General features: G+C 38.5%; 1 pseudogene; it reads right to left on the reverse strand.

The window, feature by feature from the left end:
- Positions 1–13,307: 13,307 nt before the first annotated feature.
- On the reverse strand, positions 13,308–15,833 carry LOC102239972 (annotated as a pseudogene).
- Between the last annotated feature and the right edge of the window lie 407 nt (positions 15,834–16,240).

Here is a 16,240-nt window from a genome sequence, read left to right on the forward strand (position 1 = left end):
ACTTCAAAATTTTACAAACCTTACTTATTTTCATTTGCTTATTTTATATGAAGATTATAAAACCAACACGAACTGGCAATCACCATGGAGTGAATATTAACAAAAGGGTATTAAGACCTTTGGCCCAATTTTCTTTTCTCTGAATTATATTTTTAAAAAAGCAACAAAATGGCAACTGTTAAAGTCTTATATACAAAAAATAAGACTGTTTTGATGTAGGTCCATTTGTTTATTTTTTCTTTTGTTTCCCTTGGTTGAGGCAATATATCAGAAAAAATATTGCTATGAGAAATGTATGAGATTTTACTGCCTATGTTTTCTTCTAGGATTTTTATGGTTTCAAGTCTAACATTTAAGTCTTTCATCTATTTTGAACTTAATCTTGTGTATGATGTAAGAAGATGGTCTAGTTTCATTTTTTTGCATGTATCTGTCAATTGTCCCAGCCCTTTTATTAAGTAGACTATCTTAAGCCCCTTGTATTTTTTTGCCTCCTTTGTCAATTATTGATAGACTCTAAAGACCTGGGTTTATTTCTGGGTTCTCTATTCTGTTCCATTAATCTATATGTCTATTTTTAAGCCAGTGCCAGGCTGTTTTGATTACTATGGCCTTGTAGTATAGTTTGAAATCATGTAGTGTGATTCCTCCAACTTTGTTCTTTTTTTAAGATTGCTGTAGGTATTCTGGGGCTTCTGTGGCTCCTATGAATTACTTGTTCTAGTTCTGTGAAATATGCCATTGGTATCTTATAGGAATTTTGCTGAATCCGTAGATTGCTTTGAGTAGTATGAATATTTTAATAATGTCAATTCTTCTTATTCATGACATTCTATATGCTTCAATTTATTGAATCTTCTTCAATTTATTTCTTCAGTGTCTTATAATTTTTTCCAGTACAAGTCTTTTACATCCTTAGTTAAATTTATCCCTAGTTATGTTACTCTTTTTGAAGCAATTGTGAATAATATTTTCTTAACATCTCTTCCTAAAAGTTCATTATTGGTGTATAAAATGCAACTGTTTTCTGGATATTTATTTTATATTCTGCTACTTTACAGAATTCATTTATTAGTTCTAAAAGTTTTTGGTGGAATCTTTAGGGTTCTCTATGTACAGTATCATGTCATCTGCCAATAATGATAGTTTTACTTCTCCCTTTCCAGTTTAGATGCCTTTTATTTCCTCTTTTTGTTTGATTGCTGTGGCTATGACTTCCAGAACTATATTGAATAAGAATAGTGAAAGCAGACATCCCTGTCTTGTTCCTGATCTTTCAGGGGAATGCTTGTAGTTTTTGCCCTTTGATTATGATGTTAGCAGTGGGTTTGTCATATATGGCCTTATTATGTTGAGATATAAAAAGACAGCCTACTAAATGGGAGGACATATTCACTGATACATCTAATAAGGGTTTGATATCCATAATTTATAAGGAACTTATAAAACTCAACACCAAAAAAATTCCAATTAAGAATTGGACAAAGGACCTGAATAGACACTTCTCCAAAGAGGACATACAGATGCACAAGAGACATAAAAAAAAATCATCAATGTCACAAATCATTAGGGAAATGCAAATTAAAATGACAATGAGATATCACCTCACATCTGTCAGAATGGTTATCATCAACAAATCAAAAACCAACAAGTGTTGGAGAGAATGTGGAGAAAAGGTAACCCTTGTGTACTGTTGGTAGAAAAGTAGATTGATGCAGCCACTATGAAAAGCAGTATGGACTTATCTCTAAATATGAAACTGCCTTATGACCCAGTAAATTCCACTTCTGAGAATTTATTCAAAGAAAGCTAAATCAGTAACTCAAAAGAATATATGCACCCCTATGTTCATTTCAGGGTTATTTACAATAGCCAAGATTTAGAAGCAGCTCAAGTGTCCATCAGTAGATCAGTGGATAAAGTATATGTGATACATTAACACATGGAATACTACTCAGACATAAAAAGAAGGAACTCTCACATAGAAGTATCTGAGAGTATTTACTAAGTGAAATAAGCCAGCCAGAAAAAGATAAGTACCATATGATTTTATTTATGTGTGGAATCTAGTGAGCAAAATAAACTAATAAAGTGGAGACAGATTCATGAATACAGAGAACAGGATGACAGCTGCCAGAGGGGAGGGAGTTGGGGGCTGGCTGAGAAGAGTGAAGGGATTAAGCAAAAAATAAAATAAGACTTGTGAACACAGACAACTGTTATGGAGATTGCCAAAGAGAAGGGGGTATGGGGAACGTAGAAGAGGGTAAAAGGAATATATGTTGATAGAAGAAGACTTGACTTGGGATGGTGAACACACATACAATATACAGATAATATATTATGGAATTGAATACCTGAAACTTATATAATTTTATTAACCAATATAATCACAATAAATTAAATGAAAAATTAAACTTTTGCATTTCTGCATTTAACTTTAAAATATATTAATGCTGTGGTGGCTGAGCAGGAATCAAGCCTTACAAAACAACTCTTGACTGGAAATTATCAATAAGAAAATTTCAGAATTGTCAGGAGGTATGATTCTTCACCAAGGTTTTCATGTATCACATTTGTAAAGCTGAAGGGAAAATTCTCCAGGTACAGTTTCCCTCCAGTGATGTTTTGATGTTTGCTTCATTGAAGAAAAGATAATTTCATAGTTTTTTTAAGTTGTAATCTATTTTGAAGGAAAAAAATACTTAGAAGTAAATACAAAATAATAATGTCTTATTGGGTATCTACTAGGTGACTGGTATCTTTCTCATCCCCAGTATTTAGAGATACTACATGACTTACCCTAAGCAAGAAGTGCCAAAACAGCATAAGAATCTAATTGTACCTGGCCACATGTGTTTGCAATAAGAAAAGCTTGTACAAGGAAATGGCGATGATTATTTTATTCGGACACTCTGTCAGGGGAAAAGTAAGCCAATCCACTTGCAAAATTAGAAGATATGGTGAACGAGGTTGCTAAGATAGTTCTGCTATATAGGTACTCTCTGCAAGTCTTTTCTTTATTAACTTAAACATTTAATAAGCACTTACTATGTACTAGGCACCATACTAGGCTTTTAAGATACATTCATTAAATAACCAATAGACTAAATAACAAATTTTGTGACCTTTTATAACTTACTTTTACAATGCTCAACAGGCTGAGTAGTGCATATAAGAAGTAAATTATACGGTAAATTAATAGATCATGAGAACAAGCAAACAGTGTATAGGGATCAGGAGTGCAATTTGAAACAGAATGGTAGGAATAGGGTACATTGGGAAGAAAACATTGGTGGAAAGCTAAAGAAGGCAAATTAGATATGAGAGTATTGAAAAGGAATACAATAATGGAAGATGGATCAAAAATCAAGCTGGGAGTGATTCTGATTTTTTTCAACTATAAAAATCTATCCCAATTCTATTTTATTTTTTTCAATTCTGCTTCAGGCCATGGCATCATCTTTCTGTTTTGTCTCTTTTTTCGTTTACCTCTTCTTTGACCATTTCTAATTTTCCATTCACTTTCTTCTTATTTTTCTTTATTCTCCTCACTGATACAACTCACTTTTAAAATTTTTTCAGAATGTATGGTTTCATTGTTTATATTCCCATTACAGTCTTTTACCTATTCTACCCAAAGCTCCCCTAAGCAATGCCACATACAGAACATGTGAATAACTGTTCTTCCTTCTTCCAAACTCTAATCTCTGCCTGATTTTTACTTAAGGATTGATTAGGTCTGTGCGTTATATATTCTCCATCTGACTCCTAAGATTCATTTCTCACCCTTGTTCAGTGTCCGGGAATGTGCCCTCTCTGGACCTCTGCAACCTCACTGTCTTTCCATCTGACTTCCAATTGGTCTCATCCAGATCACAGGACAAAAAAGAAGTGATTATCCTTATCTTCCTTCCTTCTTGGATGCAGCTTTTCAGTGGTCTATCAAGTCACACCTCCCGTCTGGTAACCCTCTCTTCCAGCTATAGTTCATGGTAACCACATATTCTCTTGTTCCTTCAGACAAAGGTAGCAAATACTTTATGCAATCAAGATGTACTTCACCATTTCTTCTGGGTTTTCTTCTGTGCACATCTTTGTAAATAGTCCCTTCAGCAGGCCCTTTTTAATGCACCTGTCAAGTGTGCCATCTCTTTCTACTTGGGATGCTGAACTATACTGTTATTGTTGCTCTCAACATATTATTCCATAGCAGGGTCGATCTCTATCATAAATAACAGAATAGGTATGAGTTGGTGAAGGCAGGTAGAAATAACTTCATCATGCTTATCAAAAGTCCTTGTATACTTTTAGGCTACCATTAGCTTTGTACCAACTTTGTGCTGGACACAAATGTTTTACATATGTTTTCTCATTAGGTCCATACAACAGCACTGTGAATGGAAATGGTTTGCATTTGATGGGTGAGGAAACTGACATTTGAAGAGAACATGGAATTTTCCCACAGTAACAAAGTTAACAATGTTTGAAAATAATTAACCTAGGTATCCATGACTTCATAGTCCATATTCAATCTAAATAAAGTTTTGAAGACAACTTCTTCATCTAGTATGAAGGCAGGTAGAAATAACTTCATCATGCTTATCCAAAGTCCTTGTATTTTTTTTAGGCTACCATTAGTTTTGTACCAACTTTGTGCTAGACACAAATAAATGTTTTACATATATTTTCTCATTAGGTCCATACAACAGCACTGTGAATGGAAATGGTTTGCATTTGATGGGTGAGGAAACTGACATTTGAAGAGAACATGGAATTTTCCCACAGTAACAAAGTTAACAATGTTTGAAAATAGAGTATTAACCTAGGTATCCATGACTTCATAGTCCATATTCAATCTAAATAAAGTTTTGAAGACAACTTCTTCATCATCTGTATTTAATTTAAAATAAGTATATCTTTTAACTTGCCCTTAATAAATTATAAATTTCATCAAAAAGTTTCGTGGGGAATCAATCTTAAGACATCTCAAAGAACAGATAAAATAAGTTCTGACAGAAGGGCAAAAATCAGGAGGTAAACTGAAAGACACTCTTTTCTTTTCTTTTGAGTGTATTCATACATCAAGTCATTTAAATTGTAAGAAAGCTTTGGCTCAAAAGTGAGCTAACAGTGTGTGCATCATAATTGCTTTAGGAACTGGGAATACAGTTAGAAACAATTCAAAGTTAGAATCTCTTTAGAATTCTTAAAGCCTAATTATTGAAAATGATGCTGATCAGTGATGATAGATGGTAAGTAAGCTGTGGTTAAATTTTTAAGAAAGCAGGGGTCAAAACCAAGTTCTACCAGTATTACTAAGTGTTTGGTCATGGGCAAGGCAATTGATCTGCCTAAGTCTCTTCCTTAATATGGAAAATAGATATAACATAGAGATTTTTAGTATTAATTTAAAAAAGAAAAAGCATTAAACATTATAAATGTCACGAGATACAGAATGATTATAATGAAGGTATATCCATATGCAAAAATGACCAGAACAAACAATTAAAGACATAAAGAACCACTTTTTGAAAATTATATTAATAAAAATCTACCTTCTAGCATAGAATATTTTATTCTTTTTTTGTACCATTTCACTTATTGGAAACTTTACATCTGAAGCTATTAATGCAAGGTTAGCAAACAAACTTGTCTGTAATCAAAATGTAAATTATTCTTTCTTAGCTTTCTGGCTAATATGACACTATTTCACTTGTTTTGGGAGAGGGTTACAAAGACATTGGAACTCAATCATGAAGTAATATATGTGGAATAATATAAAGGATATACTGTTTCTTTTACACTCTTTACCTATGTTCTAACATACTTTTTTCCAATAGAATTTGAAGAGACTTAGAATATATGTAAAATAAGGTGATCAAATTAATGTTAAATATAAAAATATATAATAAAAATTAAAGATATAAAAGTTTAAAAAGAGAAGGAAGCACAATATGAGGACCAAATTAATATTTTTAATCAAAAATGGAATAGCCTCCAAGCTTCTTGCCAGGATGAACAAAAAAGAAAAATATATGACTCATAATATGAATAAAAAAAATCAAAAAAATCTTCAAGATGAAAACTATTACATTGTTAAATAGCCTTAGGAAAATAGTTTTATTGTTTGTTTTTTTTTTCTATTTTGAAAAAACACACAATTATAAATATTTATAGTTTCCTATTTACTATAAAATAACAATATACAGATGATGTATCATAAAATTGTGCCCTTGAAATCTATATAATTTTATTAACCAATGTCACCCCAATAAATTTAATTTAAAAATAAAAAATAAATAAAAGGGAGTTAATACTTAAAAACACTACACACATATTTTCATCTCAAAGACACAAAATATGGATTGTTAAGAAATAAGTTAAGCCCTAACCGGTTTTGCTCAGTGGATAGAGTGTCGGCCTGTGGACTGAAAGGTCCCAGGTTCGATTCCAATCAAGGGCATGTACCTTGGTTGCAGGCACATCCCCAGTAGGAGGTGTGCACGAAGCAGCTGATCGATGTTTCTCTCTCATCGATGTTTCTAACTCTCTATCCCTCTCCCTTCCTCTCTGTAAAAAATCAATAAAATATATTTTAAAAAATAAGTTAAAAGCATTTATAATACCAAAACTCTGTAACACTAAGCATTAATAAAGATATATATATAATATTTTCAAAATTGTTTCTATGAATACATTTTTATAAAAATTAAATGTAATTATATGTATAGTGTTTGGTAAGTGTTTTATTCATAAAAATATGTCATGGACATTATTTTATCAGTAAAAATATATCTAATAATCATTTTATGATGGCATAGCATTTTTATATAAATATTAATTGATTAAACAATAGTGTGTGTGTGTGTGTGCATGTGTGCATGGGGGAGGCAGACAGAGACAGAGAAGATTCAACTCTTTTTTTCCTTTTTAAAGTGTTTCAATAAGCAACCTTATGTATATGACATCTCTGCTTTTCCTAGAACACTCTAGCACAGATAAAATTTCTAGACAAAGGCATAGAGTTTAACCCTTTATATAAAAACACATGAAAGTTTGTTTTATTACTGCCATAAACAACAATTATTAAAAGTATCTATCCTATATAATAAAAGGCTAATATGCAAATTGTCCCCTGGACCAGGAGTTTGACCAGGGCGTGGGGCTGGCCAGTCAACCCCCCACAGTCCCTCCCCCCAGCCAGCACAGCCTGATTGACCAGATCGGGGAGGGCCAGCCAGACCCCACCTGTGCATGAATTTGTGCACTGGGCCTCTAGCATGCATATGTACTCTGGTAGACAAAGCATGGTATCATGAAATTTACTTGCATTTCTTTGCTTGTGAAGATGAATATCTATTCACGTGTATTTTTTTATATATTCCACTTTTGTGAGGACTCCATTAATTCTCTCAACCCATTTTTACTACTGTTATTTTCTTTTCTTACTGATTTATAAAAAATGTTTTAAATATTAAAGATAGTGATCCTTTGTTATCATATGTGAATCAATTATACACTACTCTTACCAGTTCACTATTTCATGTTTACTGTGTTACTTATGTTTATAATTAAGAAATATGACCTTTACACATAGCTATAACTATTGTTCTTTTCCTTTGTGCTTTTTACTTCATCAGTCTTAAAAGAAACTTCTCTAATACCATACACTTATGATTGAGTGTGTGTATGTTTGTGTGTGTTCCAGTCTAAATTGTACTTTGGTAGATATGGAATGTTATTTAACACTTTTAAATGTACAGTCCATCTACAATTTATTTTGGTGAAAATTACAAAGCAGATATAAAACTTTTGTTTTTATAAAATATTGACCTAAATGTTTTTAAATAACAAATCCTTTTTCTAGTAGCTTAATATGGAATCTTTATTATAGTGTAAATTATTTTTTAGATGACTCTGTTTCTAAATTGTATACTTTGTCCTTTCCATTTTATTACTACCACCCTGCTTTACTACTTAATATATGTTTATAATATAACTTAGAATATCTCTAAGGTAAATATTGTCAAGTTATTCTTTTAAAATTACTTTATATATATTATAGAACTTGTTCTTAAAATTTTTGATTAATTTAGGAGAGAATCCAAAAACACAGAATGCTTCCCCATTTTTTCTAATTTTCTTTATGTTCTTAGTAATTTATATTTGTCTTACAGTTCTTCAAAATTATTGTTTGTTTTCTCATATGAAATTTATATTACTGCCGGGGACTTGCATTTTTTATGACTTACTGCTGATAGAGACCCAGCCCTGATATATCTGTGGTTATATTTGGGTACTGTCCCCTTAGATGATACAAAGACACACATTTGCCCATCATGCAATTACATCTTTATTTTTAATACTTATATGTCTCTGACTTGTCAGGGAGACAATTATTCCATTACTATTAAGAGTTATTTCTCCTTGTTTTCCTATTATTTATGCTGTCAGAGACATGAACTTTCAACATTGATGAATAATATTGGCAAGGCCAGCTTATTTTATTTATTTATTTTTTGGTTTCTGACTTTAAAGCAATTGGTTCTACCATTTCGCTTTTAATAAATATATCTGCTTTATTTTCTAAAGACTGTCTTAGCTATTCCTGTTTTATTAAGACTATAAAAACTGGCCTTAAATCTTAGGACAGTTTGAAGCTTCTATCTAGATGTGATGTTCAACCAGAGACAACAGCCACCTCCCACAGGAAGTTTGAATGTCCTGTGAAAGGGGAGTCGGTCTCGTGGGTCACTTCCTTAGCAGAATGCCTTAGTAGGAATGGCCATGGTTCTGCCATACACAGCAACATCCTGCTCGGCTGGATAGCTGTCCCTGTTAAGATCCTTATCCAGCTTAGTGTTCTTCTTGGATACATTAACATCATGGGTCACATTAATAAATTTCATGTTTTTTCAGAAGGAAATTGCATTCCCATATGATATTGTAATTGATCATGACATGCTAGAATAGATTTGATAATATTTTATTTCAAAAATTTACATCTACAATCATAAAAGAGATTGAGCTGAAATTTTACAAGATCACATATGTACACATATATATCTTATGAAACGAAAAATTCATATGTCAGTGTTGTTTCTTCTTTTTCTATGTTCTCTATTTATTATGTTTTCTTGCAAATTTTCTTCTCTGGCTTCATTGATCATATCTCCCTTCATTCCCTTATGTATTTGAAAGATATTAACCCTGCTTTTATTCTGCCAATGGCTTAATTATGTATTTGGATCTAAATTTCTGCATTAAGTTTTAAAACAAAAAGAATTGCATGGAGTCAAATATTTTACACTTTCTTCCTTCTGACACACAAATATAACTCAGAAAATGTTGATTGGAAAGGAGAAAAGGTAAAGTGTGTGGATGGACACAGGTCTGGAAAGAGACCCCTGACAGCTATAGGAGATTGGTGAATGGAGGTATTAAGTTAGCCTCCAGTTTGCCTCTCTCTACCCTCACCTCTACTCCCTCATGACCAGTGTCTTTGAGGAGCCCATCATTGTTTTCAGCCTTGTGGGATGGGTTTCTTCTCACGTGAATGGATTATTTCAACAGAGGAAGGCACAGGAGCAGTTCTGTTCCCATGTGTTAGCTCATTCAGAATGTGAAAAGATTGCTCATAGAACTTCAAATAAGGAGAGCATATGGTGAAGTAACAGCAGTGTTTTAAATCATGGACTGTTCATCCTTATCTTTATTCATTTATTTTTAAAATAATACTAATGCATATGTGTGTTAAAAACTACAAATGATAGTGAAAGTTGTGATAAGCAAATGTCTTTCTTCTTATTTGGGCCATGGATTTATTTCCCTTAGTAAACCAGAAATTCTTTTTAGATAAATAAATACACACATAGGAGGCACACACACATATTTGCATTATAGGATAATAATATGCAGGTAATATTTTCTTTCTTTAATAAAACCTACCTAATTCTTATCAACTTCTATAGAATATTTTGTCATTATAGTTGTAGCATAAAGTAATTAAACCATCCACTACTGTCAGTAAACATTAAAGGTATTTAATTTTATTTTCTATTAGAAATAATACTATGCTGGATTTCTTTCTACAATTATCTGGAGATGGTTTTATTAAATTCTATCAATAGAATTTTATTATTTAAAGATATGTTATTTCTGATTTTAGGAGATATTCCTAACTTTTCTCAAAAAGGTTGCTTAAAGATTTTATTTATTCATTTTTTGTATCCCTATTTCCTGGCATAATTATTGGAACATAGTGGGCATATGATTAAATTAATGGATGAAATATTTTATACCTATTTTTATCAATAATATTGATAGATTCTATGCCTGCCCAAATTTGTAATATTACCAGTCTTTCAAATTCCCAAATGGTTTTCTTGAACTGATCCTCATTATAATCAAAGATATATCATGGTGGATGCAATTCTACTATAAGGTCAGATAATATTATCAAGACTCAGTGTAAAAATTTAAATAAAAATAATAAGGTCAGCACTAACACATATTTTACCATGTAACCACATTTAAGTAAAATTTTTCATAATATTTATATTTTCTACAAAATAAAGGTGAGCACATGTAAATGTGCTGGGGGCTACATAAATTGGAGCCATCATTTGACTTCTATAAAACCCCATCTTCAAGTATTTGTTCAAATCTAAGTTTTTGTTTCTTTATTCCCACTCTGTCTCATTGAAAGTATTTCTCTAGCAAACAAGAAAAGATTTCCTTATCAGGACACCTCTCACAGCGTGTTGTGAGGTATGGCTTATGCTTATTCTGTAAGTGAGGAAAATATGGCTTAGATTCACTTTATGCCCAAATCAAGCAGCTATTTAAAGATAGACTGAGATTCCAATTCAGGCCCAAACCTGATCTTTCCTATGAAAGCCCACAACTTGTTTGGTTTTGCCAATATATTGCCCTAGTAATTCACTGCTGTGTTTCTATTATTTTCACCAATGCTATCACTTAATAGAAAGATTAGCTACTAAGTTTAAGCATTGTGATCATTCACTGTCCGTTTCACCCCTCAGCATCATAGAATATCAAATTTTGTGCCCTGGCAACTTACTTCTTAAAACAAGTCCTTTAAAAATATGCCTTTACATCTTGTTGTGGCTGATATAATATGGTTCAATACAGTTTTTATTAGATAAGTGAATGCCATTAAATTTGATGGTCTTATTTTCATCATCATTGAGTTATCTAATTCTCAAAGATAAAATGAATTTTGTACTGATTTAAAATGAGCCCCTCCCCTCTTTTTTGAAATACCAAGTCTTGTTAGAAAGAAATCTGGGAAATATATTTAAAATCTGACTCTAGACCCCTTTTCTGTGTGAAAGTGAAATCCCTTTAGAGAGTGAAAATATGCCAGCCCTGACGGAAGGGAATCTAAGCACTAAGAGCTTCTCCCTGCAGTGCTGAGAAATTTATACCACTTCCCTCCTAGGATGCAATTTCTGCCTCTAGATAGTTTGAGGAGTTCATAGTTAATCTCCCAAGTTCTCTTTTTCTCTACTATCCTATGTGCTTGTAAATGTAAGACTGGCTAAAAGACTTGGATGAAACTAGATAATATTACATAAAAGGGAGGTAATATAACAAAAACGACCCTATTCTTCAAGAAATGGCTGATTTATCATAGGAAAGAAGGAAAATACAAGATGAGACTAGAAAGTCTTGCACCAGAAGGTAAGGAAGGTCTCAAAGAATCATAAGGGTATGTGCGAATGTGCATCCCCTAGCTACATATGGGACAATTTGAGCACAGAAATAAATGATGGCATCAGCCCCAGTGCCCCGCACCGCCGCCTCCACCGCCGCCACCCTGGTTCTGCCAGTGGGAGAACTTCTGTGCTGGAGACACCCTTCTGGGGCAAGACTTGCTTCGTGAGGCTTTAGTGCTCACTGAATCTGCCCCCTGAGTGTGTCCCTAATGGATCTGAGGAGTTGTAATCTGGATGGTTCCACTCTGACCACTGGGTACACTGGCTCTTGGATCTCTAAGGAGGTGCTAATTTAGCCTCTGTCTGAGGCTACCAAACAGGAGCTATGGAGAGATCTGCAGATTCTTCTTCTTTGGGGTTTGGAGGTGCTCAGATTGGGCAGTTAAGATGCGACCAGGGCTGAGCCTAACCAGTTCTCATACAAGTTGGGGACTCGAGGGGGCACTTGTTGCTCGAAGGAGGCAGGAGATGCCAATGGCACCGTGGTCCCCGGAAATGGACAAGGGCGGCACCAGGGCAGACTTGGGGAAAAAAGCGACGCCAACAACTGAAGCCTCACCCTCAAGTACTGAAGAGGTTTATGAACAAAGGCTCGTAATGGCAAAACTAAAAAACCCAAGTGCCTGCTAGGCTTATGGTCAAAGCTCCCGTTCCACTCGCAGCAGCAAACCCTGGACTCTGATACCAAACCCACCGAGCCTTCCGCGGAGGAAACGTTAGAAAGACGAGAGCCTTTACCAAGACATCCTCCCCCCCACCCCCCACGTGCTCCACTTGCCAAACCCTCTCCTGGGAACAGATCGGGATTGCTTTTTATAACCTAAAAATGAGATCAATCCATAACCCTTGGCAGAAATGCCTGCGAAGCCATGTTGATCATGGAAAGCATGATCCGGGCTCGGTGGCCTCTGGGTATGTGAGTCATCGTTTATGTTGTAAAAATAATGGCTTTTCCAAAACTCGACTTCAGAAGGCGCCTGAGCTAGTTAAACGAGCTGAAGTCTTTTTTTTTTTTTTTTTAATAGTTAAAAAGATGAGTGCTGGGAGGGTACTTGGACAGCGGCCTGAAGCCCTTTCGTACATTTGGGGGAAACCAAGGCCTCTCTAGGGAAACTGACTAGTCCTCCCTCATCCGGGGTTTCCTCCCCTGCGGTTTGTTACCCACGGGCCACAGAGTCCCAAAATATTAAATGGAAAATTCCAGAAATAACTGTACCTTCTGAAGTGCACGCCCCTTCTGAGTAGCATGAGGAGATCTCGCGATGTTTGGCTCTATTGCCAGAGGACGTGACCCTGCCCCCTCCAGCGGCTCTGCGCTGCGCATGCTCCCCGTCCACTTGTCACTCAGAAGCCGCTGGTTGGCGACCCACTGAGGTGTCCGGGTGCTTGGGGCCAAGTCACCCGCATTTTACATGGGGTTTGGAGGTGCTCAGGTGAGGCCCAGCTGTGAAGCAATGTAAGCTGCTGTGGGGCCTTGGGCCTTCTTTTTTTTTTTTTTTTTTCATACAAACAGGCTTCATTGTGAGGTGGGGTGGGGGTGGGCAGTGCGCCATCAGTCTTCCTTCAGGCTCCCAAACACAGCAGCCGCACCTCATTGGGCTCCAGGTCCATCTCATCCTAGTCCTCATCCTCATCCTCCCCCAGCTCGATCTCCTCCGGTTGGCCTGTTGCGCTAACTCAGCCAGTTCCTCCCGGGACGCATAGCTCCACAGGAACAGGATCTTGCTCTGGGCCCATGGGGGCTGGTGTGCTCTGCCTTGGCTGCCAGCTACTCTGCCCGTTGCTCTAGTAGCTTCATGTCATCCATGCCACTCTGCCCAGGGGCAAGGTCAGACACAGTGCCTGTAGCACTGCCCAACACCTTGAGCATCTGCGAGGCCATGAAGTTGACCTGTGTGTTATAAGTGGCCTGCACACTTCTGCGGATACGCAGCATCTCCCGGATGGTGTCTTCGTTGCCATGCCGTACCTCGAAGTCCTTCCATGTTTGCTAGAAGGCCCCAGTTGTCCGAGGGTCACAGATCTGGGAGCAGAAGCTGTAGATGGCCCAGGCGCAGCCAATCTCTCCAAGCTTGCACTCCATGTCCGCAAACCGCAGGCACATCTCCCGGGCGTGCTCGTCCGACAGCATCTCAATGGCCTTCTGGTAGATGCTACGGGTGTGGGTGACTCCATAGATCTCTGTTGCCTGCTTGATGTAGATGTTGAACATCTCGTACTGCTGGGCAGGCTCCACAGCCTGGGTGGCGCGCTCATACACGGCCATTGCGTGCCGGGCCAGGCCCCACTCCTCCTCCAGCTGTGCCTACAGCAGGTACAGGGTCTTTGCATATTTGGGGGGCAACCATCCAGCGCCTGCTCAAAGAGGTCCCGAGCCTGCTCCAGCTTGTGACCCCCATAGCGGGCGATGAATTTGGTCAGATAGGTGCTCCAGATGTCAGACACATTGGGCCGCTTAAACAGCGAGATGCCACGCTCGTATGCCTTGAAGCTCTCCTCGAAGTACTTGTGCTCCTCCAGGAACATGGCATAGTTGATGACGATCTGGGGGGTAGCGATGTGCAGGTCCAGAATAGGTCATACACAGCCTTGGTAGACTGAAAGGTGCCAAGGCTTTCCTCCAAGTTGGCAAGCATGGACCACACCTTTAATGATTTGTACACACGGTTCTGCACAGGCTCCGAGCTGTCAAAATACTCTGCCCGGCGGGCAGGCAGTGCTGTTGCCTTCCTCAGCAGCTGCAAAGCCTGGTCGGAATTCTCATGCCGGAGCTCCAGCTCACCACACTCGCACCACACACTTGCCAGGTCATCCACTTGCTTGAAACTCACCTTGGTGGCCTTCTCCAGGATGATGCGGGCATCATCCAGCTGCCCGTTGTCCTCATAAAACTTGGCAAATGCAACCCACAGCGTACGGGGTTTTCCCGTAGCCTTGAAGGGGCCCACTGTCTGCACAGCCTCCGTGTACGTGTTGATAATCTCCCGGGGGCGGCCCTGGTGCAGGGCCACACGCTTGTGCCACTCATGGACATGGTGCGGGTTCTGGCGCAGCAAGATGCTGTTGAGGAGCAGGGGCCGCCGACTGATCAGCTGCTCAAAGCGGGCCAGGTGCAGTTCCAAGTCCACGTCATCCTCTTCTTCCCGCCCCAGCTCCGAGGTGGTCTCCAGCTTTGCTGCAATCATGCTCTCCTCGAACTGGGCATAGCTGTGAAACACCTGGGTGAAGTCCCGCACGGTCATCACGGTACGGATGGCCTCCTCGTACACGTCCCGAGCCTTCTCAAAATGGCCACTGCAGATGTAGTAGTCAGCCAGTGAACACCAGAGCTTGCCCAGCTGGTCTGTGAAGCGAGTAAGGCCCCTTCGGATTTTGGTGTCCACGTTGAGTGACTGCACCTTGTCCGAGTTCTGGGAGATGAGGTCACAGAGCTCGTGCCACAGCTGGTAGTTGGACCTGCCAGCCTTGGAGATGAAGCCCTCATCATTCACCACCGTGGCCAGGCTCTGTGCAGCCTCGTCCAGCCGGTCACTTGACTTGAGGTACTCGATGTATTCCTCTGAGCTCTCAGGGCTCAGCTTGAGGAAGCGCCGGTAGCCCCGCACAGCTGTCTCACGTAGTGGGTGTGAGCGCAGGAAGCGCAAGTACAAAGGCCAAATACTAGAGTGCTGTGTGTTAGGCAGCGCCCAGAGGGCACGGTCGAAAGTGCGGCATGTGTGAGTGATACGGCCCTGGTCCACCAAGAACTGACAATACTCTAGCCATAGACATGGCATCTTGTGCATGAAAACAAAGGCAGTGGTTGACATCTTCATAGGCAGGATCAGTCACACAGCGATGCTTCACCTGTGCCCTGCGTGCTTTCAGGTAGCGGTACCAGAGTTTGTAGCTGCGGGGCAGCAGCTTCAGCGCTCGCTCATACAACTGATTGAGCCTGGGCTTCGGGGCACCCTGCTTGAACTCAATGTAATGGAGCCAGCATTTGACCGAAAACTGGTTCCGCATAATTTCCTCCTCATAGGGGAGGTCTTCTTCATCAAAGACAAGGTCCGGCTGCTCCTGCCTCAAAAGTCGCGCCATGACCACCATTTTGCCAGCGCTCCAGCTACGGCCAACAGTCGAGTTGTAATATTGGGCTTTCTTTTGGAAGTTCTGTTTCTCTCTGATCCAGCTGCAGTTTGTTAGGTAGTTTTCAGATTGTAAAGGGCAAGGCCTTTCATATGCAAAAGCCTCTGCCACAGCTTGGGTGGGGTGGGGTCTCTGGGGATTAACAGGGTGGGGCAAACAGCTATGGCTGACACTCAGTTCTACCCTAAGAGGGCCCCGAGTCTCAGTGTCCCAATAATCGCTGCAAGCACCTCTGAGAGAAAGCCGCCCTCGAGTTCTGACTGATGCCAGACAGTCCAGTTTCTCCCCGTATTAGTCTGGATCCCTAGAGACTCACCCGGAACTGGAGTTCAGAGCCTGAGACTCCCTCCCTATTGAAAAAGACAATC

The sequence above is a fragment of the Myotis brandtii genome, unplaced genomic scaffold, assembly GCF_000412655.1.
Source record: "Myotis brandtii unplaced genomic scaffold, ASM41265v1 scaffold615, whole genome shotgun sequence".
NCBI lineage: Eukaryota > Metazoa > Chordata > Mammalia > Chiroptera > Vespertilionidae > Myotis > Myotis brandtii.